This window comes from Drosophila miranda (assembly GCF_003369915.1).
Source record: "Drosophila miranda strain MSH22 chromosome Y unlocalized genomic scaffold, D.miranda_PacBio2.1 Contig_Y1_pilon, whole genome shotgun sequence".
In the NCBI taxonomy this organism is placed as follows: Eukaryota; Metazoa; Arthropoda; class Insecta; order Diptera; family Drosophilidae; genus Drosophila; species Drosophila miranda.
The window spans coordinates 4,816,494-4,834,678 of NW_022881603.1; the positions used below are offsets into that span (position 1 = coordinate 4,816,494).

Here is an 18,185-nt window from a genome sequence, read left to right on the forward strand (position 1 = left end):
TCGACGCCGCTGTGTGGATGGTGTGGACGTTGTGGATGTCAACTTCACAGCTGTTTGGAAGGGGCCATTGTTATGGGAAATTTTTTTGGACATTTTCTGTTACCCCTCGGCAAAACTGCCCCTATAAAGTGCCCCTTCCAACAGCTGTGGTATTTTTGATGACGCTGGTCATACTGCTTTCTTTTAACGTAATAATCGTATCATTCGAATGGAACATCTTTTAAGATTGGGGAGTCTTTTGTATTAATTATTATTTATTTAATTCTTATCCATAAGGGTATCCAGGTGGATAGAGACGATAAGTACTTTAATCTCAATGTAAGAATGAGTATGTTTACAGAAATCGAAATATTGCCATTTAAAACAAAACAAAACACAATTAAACACAACCAAAAAGGTACGATTTTCTTACAGATTTAAATAGATCTTATCGTAGGGACACCTTATTAGTATTAGTTCTTAGTATTATCATATAGGATAGTTAATGGTACAGGCTAAATGCTTGGGATTCACACTTGGGCTTAGAATTTCGGGTTCCAACAAAAGTCAATCAGAGTTGGGGGAAGACACAAAAGTGCTTAAACGTAGGCTTAAACATAATAAAATCATTAGCTAGGTCAAAATCAATTAAATGAGTAATAAAAATAGCATTTCTTCGCCTATGTACAGGAAATTCAAAACGAGGTGGCTCTTAGTTCAACAATTTGAGTCAGATTTGCTGTCTGCTGTCTACCGGTCTCCTCCTGGTGGTTTGTCTTGCGAGTATTTTAAGTAGCAGATCGAGTCTTTTCAGTTCTAGATCTAGATCTCTTGAGGATAGCTAGTTATATGTGAGTATATGGTGTTCATGTATATAATAAATGCGGTTCAGTGCTGAGAACCATGTCAAGTCTATTTTGTGTCATGACTGTGGACGTAACTTGTTCAGTACATAGCCGGAGGAGGCTCTGTCCTCGTATCCGACTCTGAGATTACATTACATTTGTTGAGTACAGGAAAGCATAGAAATATATAGAATTATAGAAATATATATATATATATATATTAGGCAACGAGATTCATAGTTATTTACATTGAAAACGCTTAAATTCGCTTCTAGTTCCGTCTGCTGGCATCCTGGATGATGATCTTGTTCTTCTGCCGCGTCACCTTCGTGACAGTTGGCGCTGGCATCAGGCGCTTCAGCTGATCCTGCCGTACGTTGGGCAGGCCTCTTTCCTTGCCCTTGCCACCCGTGGTCGTGGTGGTTATGACTCAATCAGTGCCGTCGATTCGTCCACCGTTGAACTGAAAGAGCCGGCCGCCGCCGCTGACGCTGCCGAGGAAGCGTACCGTGTGAGCACCTGGAACTTGGCAAAGATATTTCGCCCAGCCCCTCTTTGCTCCTTGTCCTTGTACTTCTCCAAAGCGGCCCCGCTGGGCGTGGACTTGGGTGGCTTGACCAGAGCCTTGTGGTTGGTCGTGGTGGTGGCGGCCGCCTTGTAGAAGTCCAGCTCATAGTCGAAGTCGCCGCTGCTCGTCTGATGGGCGGGGGCCAAGGCACGCTCGCCATAGCTGGCTGAACTGGCCGAGGTCGCCTCGGCCAGGTGGCGCAGCATCAGAGTGAGCTTCATCTCGTGCTGGCGCTGGAGCAGGACCGCGTTGCGCTCGCCCTCGAGCCGGGCCTGGCGGACTGCATTGGAGAGGACGCGCTCCTTCCACTCCCAGGCGTCCCGTTCGCGCTCCAGCTGCACCAGCTGCAGCTCCAGCTTGCGGGAGGAGTCGCGCAGGTCGATGACCTTGTTGAAGTACTTGTACAGCAGCGTGCGCATCTCCTCCGGTGAGAGCTTGTTGAGGCGCGCCATCAGCATCTGCTCGCCTTTCTCCCGCTGCAGCCGGTCACTGGTGTCGATCGACTTGTGGCCGCAGATGAGCTCGTTCTTGAACTCGATTGCAGCATCGATGGCCTCAATGGCCTTGTCGCACTCGAACAGCTTGCGCTCCTCGCGCTGAGTCAGCATCTTGTCCCGTTTCAGCTTTCGGTCCAAGTGGCAGCGCTCGTCCAGCAGCAAATCTCTGGTGCCCCTCAGATTGCGGATCTCGTAGCGTAGGCTCTCCTGCTGGGCCGGTGCCGGACCCTCTCCGCCCGCACACTCCTCCAGGTTGTCCGACTTCTCGCGGAGAATGTGATTCAGGTGAGTGATCCGGGCCTGGACTGCCTTCAGCTATCTGCACTTCTGCTCCGGAGAGTCTAGTTTCACCAGTTCCTTGCCGCCGCTGGCGCCGTCACGTGACTCCTTCAGTTTGGCGAGCTCCGTCTCGAGCTGATCGCGCAGCTTGCTCTCCTTTCGGATCTTCTTTTCCAGCTCCATGGACTGCTGAAGCTTCTTCAGCTTTTGGCCACTCTCGCCGGCAATGTGCTTCATGGAACTGAGGTCCTCCAGCCGATGCTGGATGTGGGCTATGATCGCTGACCAGCGCTCGGTCTCCCCCTTTTCCTTGCCCTGGATGAGGGCCTTGGCCAGATGCTTCTTGGCCTTATCGCACTCGGCCTCCAGATTGCCCTTCTTCTTCTGAAAGCGCTGCTTGGCATGGCTGCGCGTGTCGCTGTTCTTCACCAGTTCACTGATTATGTTCTGCTTCACCTGCATCGTCTGCTCGATCTCCTTCAGCTGCCGCTGCCGCCCCTCGATCTCCGCGTGCAGCTTTCGCAGTTTCTTCTGCAGCTGCTCGATGGGCGCATTGGCGGCAGCGGCGGCAATGGCCGCCTGCCGCCGCCCTTCGCCTGCGGAGCTCTCCAGGGGATCGATACTCGATTCAGGGTCCAAAACTGGAGGCGGCGGCTGAGCCGTTGGCTGATGCAAGGCCACGCGATTGAGCAGAGCTAGCTCCGCAGTGCTCAGACTGGCTCCTGGCTGAATGCTACGCCGCCGACCTATTGGAGGATTGGATTGGGGATTAGCCGCCGATTAAGGGGAATCAATCCACCTTGTCGAAGGACTTGCCTGCAATGCTGGTTTTTCGTTCCTCAATCTTCTCCTTATCTTTCTCGGGCGGATCATCCAGCTTGGTTTCTTTGTCCCGCTCCTGGCTCTGCATGACGGCCTTGGGATGCTTTGTGAGGAACTCGGCATGCTTGCTCTGAATGAGGGCATCGGTCTTGGCGCGGAACTCCTCCATTAGGCTCTCCAGCTTGTCGGCCAGATCGGGACGCTGCGACTCATTGTCGGAGTTCGGGGCTCGCTGACCGACTCCTCGGGCTCCTCAGCTTCTTGAATGGGCACCAGTTGCTTTTGAGAGCGCATGGCCTCGGTCGAGCTGAGGCACTCCTCACACTCCTGCTTGAGAAAGAGCCATTCCACGATCTGCTCCTTCTCGAGTTCACTGATCAGGTTTGAGGCCATCAATCTGGAACAAACGATGGCAAAGAAACTTTAGAAAGCCACTCTTCCAAAGACTGGCAGCAATCTCACTTGGCAAACAGTCCCTCTGCGTTGGACACAAGCTTGAACCACTGACTCGCCGCGAATTGGAGCCCGAAGTTATCTCCGGCTGCTACCTGGGCCAAGGGTTCAGCACCGGGATTGGAAGAGGCGTTGGGCATTGTTTCCGGAGAGATGGGCGTATTGTCGTCGGAGTATGTGTTCATGATGACATAGTTCTGTACGCACTGTACCTTGAAGGCGAACTGCAGGTTGCCCAGGGTCTCCGCCACGTGCTGCTCCTGCGGCGAGACGCACAAAATCACCAGGGTCTGGGCCCGGCCCCCGAAGTCCTTGAGCAGGGTCGTGAGGGTGGTCTGGCCATATGGAATGTTGCCGTTCACTCCGTACATGATGCTGGGAACGGTGAGTGTGTTGACCACCAGCTCCAACATCTGGAGACCGGCATCGCGCGGATTGCCGGGCGGCGGCTCGCCCCAGCGCTCGGTGGCGCACAGATCCGAGAAGCTGGCGGTGGACAAGTGGTGCTGGATAAGTCCCTCCTTGGATACCCACTGCTGCTCAAGCGTGAGCGTGAAGAGTCTGTGGGCCGACGTCGGCTGCCTGGTGGCCAGGCCAATCTGCAGCCAGCGCAACACTTCCTCCACACTCTGGCAATGGACGTTCCCCATGTCCAGCAGGTCACAGACCTCGCCCTCACAGATCTCGACGAAGCCAACATTGACGGCGTAGGTGCGCTCTGTGGACAGGATAGAGTGACAGTCGTCGATGGATCGCAGACAGTTTCATGGGGAGCTCACCTGAGTGTCCGGCGATGTGGGCGAAGATGTCCCGGACACAGCGCTGCACCACGCCCTGGTCCGCTTCCCCGTAAACGCACTCGAAGCCAGGCCCGTACAGCGTGTAGGTCTTGCCCTGGCCCCGCTGTCCGTAGGTCACCACCGAGGCATCGAATCCCTCCAGAAACAGGCTGATCAGCGGAAACACCGTCTGATAGTATAGCTGACTCTGGGTGGTACCTCTGCCCAGAGCGTGTGTGACGGGCACTGTGTGTGCGCCCACCTGTATGAGGCCTGCCGCGATGCTGTCTTGGGCCCTACCGCCAGGCAGCGCGCTGGGAAGCGCCAGAGCGGATGCTGATATCGGGATGGCTTGCACACAGCATCCCGATCCCAAGGACACAATGGTTCTATTCTCATTGCCATTGCTGTCTGTCGGCAGCGTCTCCTTCTTCAGCTGTCTGCCCCCCGCGCTGTTCCCGTTGGCATCTGTCGACTCCTCCGGCCTTTGTCTGTTGGAGGCGTCATTTTTGTTATCCTCCGAATCGGAAACCGACTCCGCTTTCGCCTCCGCACTACCAAATGCAGACTCCTCAGCCTCTGCCTCCACGACAGGCTTGCGGTTTTCGCTAGGCTCGGTGTAAGGACAGATGCGCACGGCCACCTGAATGGGTATCTCCATAGTAGTGTTGCACTTTCACCAATCCAGTTGACTTTCACAGGGTTTTCTCCATTTTCGGGTGCATTTCAACGCGTTCTTTCAAAATATTTGCAGAAAAACAACGCAGCGCCTGAATCGATACAAACGCGGGTAGGGTTGCAAAGTCACAAACTATCAGAAACCGACCTCAGGTAAATGGCGGAAAATATTGTTCCAGTCCCACCTGAACGATAGGTGCCCAGGGCTGAGGGCGACGCGCCATCTAGCGGAAGTCCAGGGAGGCTCGATGGTGTATTGTGACATCGGGGGGAGCTGGAGCCGTACTGGGGATATAAGTAATAGAATAGGATTCGTTATATGTATTAGTAAGGGAAAAAGGGGATAAATAGGAGTGAAAATATTAGAAAACGTGGATTGGATTAGGGAAATCGTGGAGCGTGGACGGAAGAGTAACGTCGAAATTTGAAATTTTGTGCTTAAAACAGAAAGTTTGAAGTGAGTACAAAAAAAGCGGGCGAGAAAATAGGTTGTAATGCAGAAAATTTTACTCACAGCCGGCAAGGAATATAGCCACCAGAACCGGGCCAGAAGGTTTCCAGGAGAGGAACACTGGAGATCGAGAAAGTCGACTGCAGAGAAGAAGGCTATCCAACGGAACCTGAGTGAGTTCGTTCCACCTTTCACGAACCTAAATCTGCGATCAGCTGTTCGGTTCCAGAAGATTAACCCTTAGTGGGTGACGCGGGGGTCCCATCAGTCCACCGTATTTGGTCGAGCGATTTGTGGAAAAATATTGTTTATTGTTTATGTCCCGGGTACCCTTAACAAGAGCTCTTGGTAGGTTAAGTCCGATTGAAATACATACAGATCACCAACCTTTGTCCTTTGCAATGTCGCAAAAAAATCCAAATGTTGAAATGAAACGTTGGTATTACTTCATAGAAAGTTTCACACCAAAAATCATTTATAAGCCAGGCTCAACTAACGTAGTAGCGGACGCTTTATCTCGGATTAAAATAAATCATATGACAGATAGTGATGTCGACCAGACAGATTCAGAATCAGACATAAATACTCAGCATTCAGCAGAGAGTAGTTTTGAAAACGTCATTCAAGAGACTAGCAAGCCTCTAAATCAATTTAAACAGCAGCTACTATTAGCGCAAGGGAGATTCACAGTTCATGAGTTAGTAAGAGTTTATGAAAATACCCGACATATTATTGAATTTGATACGGTAGACAATCTGCTAATCATTTTAAAAGAATTTATTCAGCCTCACTTAACCACAGGAATACACTGCACTTTAGAAGATTTATACCTTATCCAAAATATGCTAAAGGAAAACTTCATAAATAAATTTCTCTTCACGAAAAAGTTCCTCCAAGATGTAGTAAATTCAGAAGATAAAGCTATATTTATAGAAGAAACACATTGCAGAGCCCATAGAGGACTAGACGAAAATTACAAACAAATAACTAAGCTGTATTATTGGCCAAACCTGCACAAAAAATTAAAAGAATATATAAAAAATTGTGAGATCTGTAACAAAAACAAATATCACAGACACCCTGTAAAAATTCCAATTGGGGAAGCTCCCATTCCAGCAAAAGAAGGAGATCAATTACACTTAGACATATACTATGCCCAAAACCTAACATTCATAACTTGTATAGATTCTTATTCCAAATACTTGGTGGTCAAGGAAATTCAAAGTAAATTAAATATTGAAAATAAGGTAATGGAAATTTTGCAACACTTTCCGTTAGCAACATCTTTAATGACTGACAACGAACCAAGCTTTACTTCAGCACAATTTAGATCATTCATACAAAGAAGTAACTTAACTATTTATTATGCTGATCCCAGACACAGCACCTCAAATGGTCAGGTAGAAAGGGTACATTCCACACTAACAGAAATAGCGCGGTGCATCAAGGATGAACTAAATCTAACAGATTATTCAGAAATAATAATAAGGGCGGCACTGAAATATAACCTGACGATACATTCAACGACCAATCAAATGCCATATGACATATTGTATAACAAAATAGAACACAAGCATAATCCAATATTACTTAAGGAAGCTCAGACCAAAATGCTTAATCTACATAACAAAGATAGAGGAGAAAAAGAAAAGAAATTCGGGGAAAGAAATAAACTTCAATCCCGATACAAAAAGCAGGTAGTTAAGGAAAATCGACCGAATAAAATTATAATCAACAATAGAAACAGAATTATACATAAAGATAACATCAAATATTAAATTTTTTTTTTCCAGAAAATGTATGCGAATATACTAATACTGACTTTTGTTATATTGACGACTTCGGAAGTAATTGACTATACGCATAGTGACTATCTATTGCTCAAAGACGACAGAGACGTTTACACTTATGAAACATACGCTGAACTTTTCCTATTACTAATTTGAGTTTTTATAGAGAGATAATTGATAAAGAATCCAAATATGTCAGCAAATCAATTAATTCAGACGATGAGTGGGAAATATCAATGGACTTAAGTCTATTAAAATTAATGATTTCAGAATTAGTTCCAAAACGGAATGAAAGGGGAATAAATGAATTAGGTACCATTTGGAAATGGATAGCAGGCAGCCCTGATCATGACGACTTTTTGAAAATACAAAATAAAGTAAATGAATCAACTGAAAATAATAATAAACAATTTGTAATAAATTTCAAATTTTTCAAAGAAATTGAATTGCTATCAAATTCATTAAAAAATGTCATCTTCAATGAAGAAACGATACTGAGAAAGCATCGTTTAAAATTAATAACTTTTGACCTACTAAATTTAGTTGATACCATAACCCTCTTAAAAGTAAACATTTTCAATACAAAAATTTTAAATAAAAACGAAATAGAGGACATTTATAAGCATGAAAAACATCCTGTTGAACTGTCTGATCTGCTGGACATTGCAACGGTTAAAATAATTCGAAATGCTGATTTAATAATCATTTACATAAAATATCCTCAAATTAAAGATATTTGCAAGTTTTACCATGCAAGAGCCATCTCACAAAATGATGGAATGTTAGTTATAAGTGAAAAAGTTTGTGAATGTAAGGAGAAATACTATTTAATGAATAATTTTAAAAGTGAAACTTTTAACAATTACGCACAAATAAATTTAAAGAAGACCTGTTTTACCAATTTACTTAATGGCTTTAAAGCCAACTGCACTAAAAAAAGGGAAAAAAACAAAGAAATAGACATCATTCAGGATGGTGCCATATTAGTTTCAGGCAAAAATATCGTAGACAATACTACTTTGTTAAGATCGTATCTCCTTATATTCAACAAAACAATTGTAATAAATAATATAACCCACATAAATGATAAGGGTAAAATTCTAAGATATATATCGCATCATAGATATAGCGATTTTGAATTAGTTGATTATATACAATCGAATGATAAGCAATTTTCTTTTGATAATGTTAATATTTTAAATCCCCTTATAACATTAGGTAATACGGCCTTACCATTAACAACATTATTCTTAATCATTTTGATATTGATAATGTTATTTTACTTCGGCTATAAATTAACCAAATTTGTACTTATTAAATCAATAAGAATACCGTCAGAAGAAATAGTGGAAAGCAACATTCAAATACTGTCAGAAGAAATTAGAGCTCTATCAGAACTTCAAAATGTATCGGGACGAAACATTTAAGAATGGGGGAGTTAACGTAACCAATTCTATTGAGCTCTTATACGAGTTGTAAACAATCTTTGGCTTTCCAAAACGAAAACAATTTCAATCTTGGGGCTCCGCCTAATTGATTTCTAAGATGTACAATCTCAAGGGCTCCCGCCGCAATCCCAATCTTTGACACTCGCCTAAATGGAAAACCAATGTTTGCCCACACCCGGCTTCTCATAAACAATCTCACTCCCGGCTTTCTGCAGATCCTGCACTTTAGGCATTTTACAGTTCTCTCTTTGGATGACGAAATCCAATACTCGGGATGGCGAAATCAATTGAAATGTTTATAGAAAAACTATTCCCGAAAGGCATCAACGATGCAAAGATCAGAAAGTTCAAGCAGTCTTGATCCAGAAGCGACACCGCAAAGTCGAGCTAAAAATTAAGATCGCGCAAACCCTTTGCCCGGAATCCTTTGTGACCCTCTACTTAAATCTATATCAGTGAAGTTAGAAGTAAAATAAAAACTTTTTAAAAACACAATCCGCTACCGCAGTTATCTAATTTATACTGAAGCATGATGCAGTAACTTTAAAATAGAGGGGAGCGCGTGGCGTAAGCCATGGATTAGGCCAGCCGTTACCGTTCCAGCAGAGGGTGGCCAAAATGAACGTTGTGTTTGGTCACAGGTAGGGCGGGCGCGCGAAGTGATAACACCCAAGCTTCACCCACTTGATAGCCGTCTGTTTATGATATTCTTTGTCTGTAGGTTGTTGTTAGTTTTGATGTCCCGAGAAGTAGTATGTCTCCTTTTTGTCTACATTTGGCGGGCAAAGGGGAACTACCCAGCCCTGGGGTCGACAGCTAGCCGGCATTGCCCTCTGGGAAACAAGCCAAGTGTAACAAATGGCGTCCAATTTATTTTCGAATTCGCATGCATCTGGACTGACGCAGGTTCGGGTGGTATTACAGCAAATGTCACTCGGGCTGGTAAAGGCAGATGCGGGGAATGAAAAAAAAATAATAAATTTTGTGGAGAAGACGACAGCTCGCGAAGTGCAGTTTAGCTGTCCCGGCAGAAGTCGCTGCTGCAGGCTTAAGGTGAGCGTAAAGCTGGTCCTTAATGGCGCGGGGTGATTGATGCTAGGGATGGATAGACGGAGGCAGTTAACGGAAATATAAAATATGTGATAGGGACTTACGAATTACAGTTGAACATTTTGTCGCTATTCGATGTCGCAAGTGAACGTAAGTCACTGCCGTTCAACAAAAAAATGGACAGCGAGTTTGCGACGGACACATTGCCTGGTGGACTGTGATATCGAATAAATCTGTGATGGAATGTGATATTGGAATAAGTTAGAGTAAGTCATGTAGGTAAATGTTCATTGTAGTTTCGCACCTGCTTGTTTAAAACAAAGCCGCTTTCGTGTTTTTGAACCTGTTGTCTGTCTGCCGAGAGGTGGTGAGGAGTGGGTGGCCCGGGAGTCGTAAAGACAACCCGCGATACATCTGTTGTCATGGCAGATCGGTATGATGGATGACAGGAACAAATCACAAGGAAAGTGAGCTCATGCACCGTGAGGCTTCTCGTTTATCGGCCATCGCTTAGAGCGATGACTAGAGTAGATGACAGGCCACACAAAGGTGGTGTTCGTAATTGTAGGATATCCGTAGGGCGACTGTCAAGTGGAGCGCAGAAACTGGAGCGGTTACTGGTCCCGGCTAGTCACGTGTCCCCCTCTTAATGAATCTTGTAAGAAGAAGAAGAACTGTTAGGAATTTTTGTTGTTAGGTTTTGTGTTGTGTTGAATGTGTTTGAAGTTTGAGTGTCTTAGGTGTCGATCGAATATACATGTACATATGTTATTATTTATTTATTTATTCAAATATTTAATTGCATATATCTCGTTAACGGCGCTAGTTGGCGCAATATTTATATCGGTATTTATTTATTTATCGGAGTATTTATTGGTCCGAAGCGTGGTGTTATTTATTCTTACTAGTTATTTCTTTGGGTATTTATTTCTTTATTTATATATATTATCTTAGTTTAGGGGTTTCCCTTTTTTTTTTTGTAATATTGGTGTTGCTCGGTGCAGATGCCACAAGAAGGGGGTGGTCGACAGTATTATACGCGATCACGCGTAAACAAAACAGTGGACCAGATAGGAGAAGTGTCAGGGGCGATGTTTGATCAAGATCGGGAGGAACTTGGAGCTGTGGGTGGGTTGCCAAGAACACCGGTCCAGGCCAGGTCAGAAGAATGGCCAATGTCCGATCCTACACCCACGCTTGCTTCCGAACTGGCATCAGCAGTCAACGTATCGTTGGCTCAGGCTCATGCGACACACAGTTCAGCGAACACTGACTCGATTAGTCGGGTGTTGCAGGAGGAGTTGCGTAAGGGGTTTATCGAGATGATGCACCAACTCAACGAGGTACTCCAGCCGGTTAGACAGCTGCAGCAGCAGAAGGAACCGCAGCGGGAGGAGGTTCACCACGAACAGGAGTATCGAGGAGCAATCCCGAAAAGGAAGCCGTCTAGCACGACTGATGCGCCGATTCCGCCACCAAAACCATTTTTGGCTCGCTCGGGGCGAGGTGGTATTGGTCCGGAACCGTCTTCAGGAGTAGGACCGACCGCATCCAGTGAGCAGCATCAACGGGGTGGGCATCAAGCGCGAAATTGGCGAAACCCAATAGCACTCAGACACTCGGGTCAGGGTCGTGGCGAGGGTAGGAGATCTGGTGGGATTCCTCGAGAAGATCCGCATCCAAATCCCCCGGGTTATAGACCTTGGCCACGGTGGGGCCGAGTCGAAAAATGGGACGTGACGTTCGACGGAGACAGCAACAAAATGACAGTCGAGGATTTTGTGTTCCGAATTGAATTCCTACAAGCCCAATGCCGCTGTCCGTGGGATAAATTTTCTAAAGGGATTTCATCACCTGGTTACAGGAAACGCGCGGGAATGGTACTGGCAGTACATCCGTGATCATGGCGGTGGTGTTTGGCAGGAACTAAGGGGCGACTTAATTGCTCGTTTCCGAGGCACGGCGTCCGAGTTCGACCGCATGAGAGAACTGCGAGAAAGAATGCAGCGGTCAAACGAGAGTGTGGAAGACTTTTTCCATATCATGAGAAAGCTCGCGTCGAGGTTGGAGATGCCACCACCTGAAAAGGAGATGGTAAAAATCGTCAAAAAGGCACTCACAGATGAGATAGCGAGTTTCGTCTACGGCTTACGGGTTTATTCCTTAGACCAACTGCGGGATGAGTGCGTGGAAATAGAGGCACATCTGAAGAGGAAGGCTCGATCTTCGTGGCGAGGAGCACCCAAAGCCACAAACTATGGTCGCGGGGCGAATGCGAACGTCAGCGAGGTCGCACAGGATCGGTCGATTGCCGATGAAGAGGCAGAGGTCATTGAGAAAGCGCAAGCGACACAGCGTGTTCCACAGAAGTTGATTTGATGGAACTGCGGGCAGACCGATCATGGCTTTAGGGACTGTATGGCATCGGAGAGGCGAAGTGGCGGTGTGGAAAGCCCGATGCATATTGTCCAACCTGTCCGAATTGCGCGGGAAACGTGAAGAGGGGTGCGATCCAAGCAGGCGAATCACGCTCACAGAAGGGGCCTGCGCAGAGAAAGTAGAAGAAAATAAAAATGAATTAGATAGACGTAAATTGCATGCTAGGTTAAGGAACTTATCATATGAAGAGCGCTTAAGAAATTATTTAGAAACCTGAAATATAATATTTTCTGAACTACGAGTGGATGGTATGCGAGCACTGTCGGTGCGGGTGAGAAAGGCGAGATCCCGGTTTAAGCAAAGGCGAGCTATGAGGAGGCAGGTGATTGCTTCAGTAAAGCGTGGTTGCAAGAAAGACCCGAGAGTTTTCGCAGAAATCTCGATAATGGGCGAGTCCGTGCGAGGCCTGTTGGATTCAGGCGCTACACACAGCATGCTAGGGTGTAATGGTCAGGAATTCCTGGAGAAGCTGGGCGTGGAGGCTCGTCGATATTCTTCTATAGTGAAGGTAGCGAATGGGGAAGATCGCGCAATCGTTCGCCGAGTAGAATTACCGGTGAAATACAAGGGGGAGGTAAAAAGATTAACGTTTTTCGTATGCCCTTTTCTTGGAACAGGAAATTTACTTGGGGGTAGACTTTTGGCGGGTATTCTCATTGGCTCCTGAGGTGATGGGAGAAGGTCCAGTAGGGGCATCTCACAGATTAGTGGAAGAAGTGCTGGCTGATCAAGTCGCTCACTATGTGGAAGGCCCGGAGAAGGAGATAGTGCAGGAAGAATGGGAGTTGTCAGAAGAGCAAAAGGCAGCCTTGGATCAGGTGAAGGCAGAGTTTCTGATTTTCGAAGCCGTAGGCCTGGGGAGGACGTCGAGAGAGACTCACAAAATTCAGTTCGGCCTCTGTACCAGTTCCGTATGATGCCCTTTGGCCTCTGCAACGCCTATGTAGACTGGTCGATAAGGTGATTCCGGCTGAGATGCGTTCAAACGTCTATGCGTATCTCGACGACTTGCTGATTATAGCTGAGGACTTCCAAACGCACGTGAAGATTCTGCGACAGGTTGCCGAGCGTCTACGGGAAGCAAATTTAACGATAGGGCTGAGCAAATCTAATTTTTGCTATAAAAACATTAAATACCTGGGATTTATAGTGGGAGGAGGAGCGCTGAAGATGGATCCGGATCGTGTGTCGGCCATTTTGCGCATTCCCGAGCCGCGATCTGTTCGAGAATTGCGTATTTACCTGGGAACTGCGGGCTGATACCGGCGCTTTATAAAAAACTATGCTGAGATGGCCGGTCCGCTCACAGACGCCCTGAAAAAGACGGGAAATGGAAAGTTTAAATTGACGGAGGAGGCAAAACGAGCCATGGGGGAGCTAAAAGCTGCACTCACCTCGGCACCAGTCCTGGTACACGCGGATTTCAAGCGGCACTTCTACATACAGTGCGACGCTTCACATTATGGGGTAGGAGCCGTACTCTTCCAACGGGATGACGAGCAGAACGAGAGGCCCATAGCGTTTTTCTCTGCCAAACTGAATTGCCACCAAAAAAACTACTCGGTGAAAGAGAAGGAGTGTCTGGCAGCCCTCATGGCGATCCTTAAGTTCCGTCCATACGTAGAGCTTATGCCGTTTACAGTCATAACTGACCACGCCAGTCTCAAATGGCTCAGGACCATGAAGAACCTGGATGGTCGCTTAGCTCGTTGGTCCCTTCAACTGCAGGCCTTCGATTTCGGCATAGAACACCGGAAAGGAGCGGACAATGTAGTGGCAGATACATTGTCGCGCAGAAGAGCTGGAAGTGGATCCGAGGAGTATCCTGGGTTTTGAAACGATGGAGTTTGAATCTGGAGAATATCAGGAGTTAAGGAAGGAAATAACAGAGAACCAAGACCGCTTACCTGATCTCCAGATTGTTGACGGCATGATATTCAAGCGCATGCGCTTTGAACGATTGGATGATCAACTGGAGGGCGCCTTCTGGAAATTGTGGGTTCCGAGTTCGCTGACGGCCGCGTTGATAGACAAAGCACATTCGGAAGAGAAGACAGCGCACGGAGGAATCGCGAAAACCTTGCACTTATTGCGTAGGCAGTTTTACTGGCCGAACATGGCGATAGAGGTGCGGGATTATATCCGACGGTGCACCGTGTGCAAGGAGTCGAAAGCGCCGAATTATCGGATGCAGGTCGGGATGGGGCAAGAAGTGGTCACTGAGCGCCCGTTCCAAAAACTTTATATTGATTTTTTGGGCAAATATCCGCGGTCAAAGAACGGTCAGGCGTGGATATTTATTGTAGTTGACCAGTTCTCTAAGTTCTCTAAAGCAAAGGAAGTTGTAAGATTCCTCGTTCACGAGGTGTTTTACAAGTTTGGAGTGCCGGAGATGATTCACTCGGACAATGGGGCTCAGCTTGTCTCGAAAACTTTTAAGGAGATGACCGATGCATTCGGAGTCACTCATATGAGGACGCCAGTGTATTCTCCGCAGATTCGGGCGTATCTGGAAGACGATCACCGGGACTGGGATGTGCATCTGCCGGAGATAGAACTGGCTATTAGGAACTCGGTTCACGAGGCGACAGGCGTAACACCATTCTTTGCAGTCTTCGGGCAGCAAATGTATTTGCATGGGTCATGCTACAAGCTGGCAAAGCGACTGCGGTCAATCGGCGAGCATGACATATCGCTGCTGGAGGGTCAGGACAAGCGACAACTCATCCAAGAGAGGATTCGCGCTAGTTTACATCAGGTAGTAGGGTAAGGTACAACCAGCGAGCTCGGGTGTTTTACGCGAGGCCGGGACAAGAGGTATTCCGCCGAAATTTTGTCCTTAGTGACTTCGGAAAAGGCTTTAATGCCAAGTTCGCGCGCAAATTCATCCGATGCCGGGTAGTGAAGCCAGTAGGAGAGAACTCGTATGCTCTGGAGGACCTTAACGGCCGTCCCATAGGAGTGTACCACGCCAAAGACCTGAGAATGTAGGTAGGTGTGGGTGTGGCCTACGTTGGGCGCGGCAGAAGAATGCAGGGCACGCCGGCGTGTGCTCAATAGTGCTCCGGAATCCGGTGGGCATGCCCACGCGTATGTTGTCCCTCCTGGGACTGACGACATACTCGTGGTGGTGTTCCAGTCCCACCTGAACGATAGGCGGCCAGGGCTGAGGGCGACGCGCCATCTAGCGGAAGTCCAGGGAGGCTCGATGGTGTATTGGGACCAATATCCCCGTACTGGGGATATAAGTAATAGAATAGGATTCGTTATATGTATTAGTAAGGGAAAAAGGGGATAAATAGGAGTGAAAATATTAGAAAACGTGGATTGGATTATGGAAATCGTGGAGCGTGGACGGAAGAGTAACGTCGAAATTTGAAATTTTGTGCTTCAAACAGAAAGTTTGAAGTGAGTACAGAAAAAGCGGGCGAGAAAATAGGTTGTAATGCAGAAAATACTCACAGCCGGCAAGGAATATAGACACCAGAACCGGGCCAGAAGGTTTCCTGGAGAGGAACACTGGAGTTCGAGAAAGTCGACAGCAGTCGCTGTCCAACGGAACCTGAGTGAGTTCGTTCCAGTTGCGCGTGTGTGAGCCAAGTAGCGCGGGACGTGTGAAGGGGAGGGTGAAAGAGGACGATTTAGCTGCCAGGGCGATTCTAGCCACACCGCACGATCGTTGCATCGCCTTCCAGTGCGTGCCACACGTTTGGTCTCATTCACCACGTAAAAGCCCGAAACCCTATTAACACACACACGCGCACACGTATACACGGACCTATGTATATAAATTTAGGGCTGACCGGCCACGGCCAGCGATCGCCAGCGTCGTTTGCACTTAAAGGAAAAAAAACATAATCCGCACTCCAAACACCGTTCCACATTAAAAGTTATTTTGTTCTGTGTGTTGTCCTTTATTTAGTATTTAGTATTAGAGTGAACCGTTTAACGTAAAATCTTGGCCATTGAACTAAATATGTAAAAACACCAACACCTTTCACGAACCTAAATCTGCGATCAGCTGTTCGGTTCCAGAAGATTAACCCTTAGTGGGTGACGCGGGGGTCCCATCAGTCCACCGTATTTGGTCGAGCGATTTGTGGAAAAATATTGTTTATTGTTTATGTCCCGGGGACCCTTAACAAGAGCTCTTGGTAGGTTAAGTCTCCGTAGGGGCCCGAGTTAAATTAACTCCCGTAAAACTAGATCCACTCATCTACACATATTCCATTACGTATGGGAGAGGGTATCCCTGTTGATTGAACGAAATTTCAGCAGTTATTTCCGTGTTTGCCTTTGTGTCGAACGTTTTGGTGTTTCTTTTTGGTTAGTGATAATTTGGAGTATTTATTTATGAGAAAGATGAAATTGTCAATTTATGATTATTAAAGCTTGGATATATACTGAAGCATGATGCAGTAACTTTAAAATAGAGGGGAGCGCGTGGCGTAAGCCATGGATTAGGCCAGCCGTTACCGTTCCAGCAGAGGGTGGCCAAAATGAACGTTGTGTTTGGTCACACGTAGGGCGGGCGCGCGAAGTGATAACACCCAAGCTTCACCCACTTGATAGCCGTCTGTTTATGATTTTCTTTGTCTGTAGGCTGTTGTTAGTTTTGATGTCCCGAGAAGTAGTATGTCTCCTTTTTGTCTACATTTGGCGGGCAAAGGGGAACTACCCAGCCCTGGGGTCGACAGCTAGCCGGCATTGCCCTCTGGGAAACAAGCCAAGTGTAACAATATTACTGGTTGTAAATGCCTCTTGGAGATCATCTGAAACTTAAAGAAAAAACCCACGATATCTTTCACCTGAACTGCGTTTAAATTATTCAATTTTCATTATTTTCAGTGGATGTTTAAATACCACCTTGGTTGACAATGGGTTAATCGTTCTCCGTCATGGATTGGAAATCATATTCTTCGCTTTTCATATTCCGTGAAACATTACTAGCTAGCTAGGACCTCCCTACCTGAACACATAATTTTATCCGACATATAAAGAAATTTTTTACAAGATATGCTAAATTTAATTAACCCTTTTATTCCATTTTGTCTAAAAAAGGTTTTATCGAAAAGGAACAAACAAATAAAACGTATGTTAGTAGTCGCTCCTATCCTCAATTTGTATATTCCTTTGAGTAATGCTGGCTAACTGAGACTTCCAGCTCTGCCCACATAGTTTTATGCCATTGAGAAATACATTGTCTACAAGATTGGCTAGTTTATAGCCCTTGCTTTTCATTTATTTTGACTAAAAAAAAGTTTAAACAAAATTTTACGTCAAACAGAATTTATTCACAACTTTTTTCATGCGTTTGCGACGGGCAATACAAGCCTTGCTTGAGCTAATTTTGATATATTTTCATATGCTAACCCGTTCTCAGAGTGCCAACATGCACTACCAGGAAAAGCGTTTTTATACCCGATACTCAAAATGAGTATTGGGGTATATTAGATTTGTGGTAAAAGTGGATGTGTGTAACGTCCAGAAGGAATCGTTTCCGACCCCATAAAGTATATATATTCTTGATCAGCATCAATAGCCGAGTCGATTGAGCCATGTCTGTCTGTCCGTCTGTCCGTCCGTCCGTCTGTCCGTCCCCTTCAGCGCCTAGTGCTCAAAGACTATAAGAGCTAGAGCAACGATGTTTTGTATCCAGACTTCTGTGATATGGCACTGCTACAAAAATATTTCAAAACTTCGCCCCGCCCACTTCCGCTCCCACAAAGGACGAAAATCTGTGGCATACACATTTTTAAGGATACGATAAAACCAAAAACGCAGAATCGTAGAGGATGACTATATGTTCTAAAGTGTAAAATCTCAACCAGATCGTATAATTATTATAGCCAGAATCAAGAAAACAATTTCATTCTTTCTCGCTCTGTCTCTCTCTAACACACAGGTTTCATGGTCGGTTTTGCCAATTGCAAAATATGAGTTCAAGGATCTCAGAACCTATAAGAGCCAGAGCAACCAAATTTGGTATCCACACTCCTATGATATCGGACCTTGACCGTTTCGTGTCCAAATTTCGCCACACCCCCTTCCGACCACGCAAAGGACGAAAATCTGGGGCATCCACAAATCTCAGAGACTATTAAGGC

At 46.3% G+C, this 18,185-nt stretch overlaps 2 long non-coding RNA genes and 1 pseudogene across 2 annotated transcripts; 1 reads left to right on the forward strand and 2 right to left on the reverse strand.

Moving 5' to 3' along the window:
• Positions 1-290: 290 nt before the first annotated feature.
• On the reverse strand, positions 291-5,056 carry LOC117190739 (annotated as a pseudogene).
• Positions 5,057-5,318: 262 nt separating this feature from the next.
• On the forward strand, positions 5,319-5,498 carry LOC117190963. Its single transcript, XR_004473899.1, has 2 exons — positions 5,319-5,357; positions 5,417-5,498. It is a non-coding gene; the product is annotated as an uncharacterized LOC117190963 (long non-coding RNA).
• Positions 5,499-12,508: 7,010 nt separating this feature from the next.
• Positions 12,509-12,736, reverse strand: LOC117190964. The gene is made up of 2 exons (XR_004473900.1): positions 12,705-12,736; positions 12,509-12,575 (listed from the first exon to the last, which is right to left on the reverse strand). It is a non-coding gene; the product is annotated as an uncharacterized LOC117190964 (long non-coding RNA).
• Between the last annotated feature and the right edge of the window lie 5,449 nt (positions 12,737-18,185).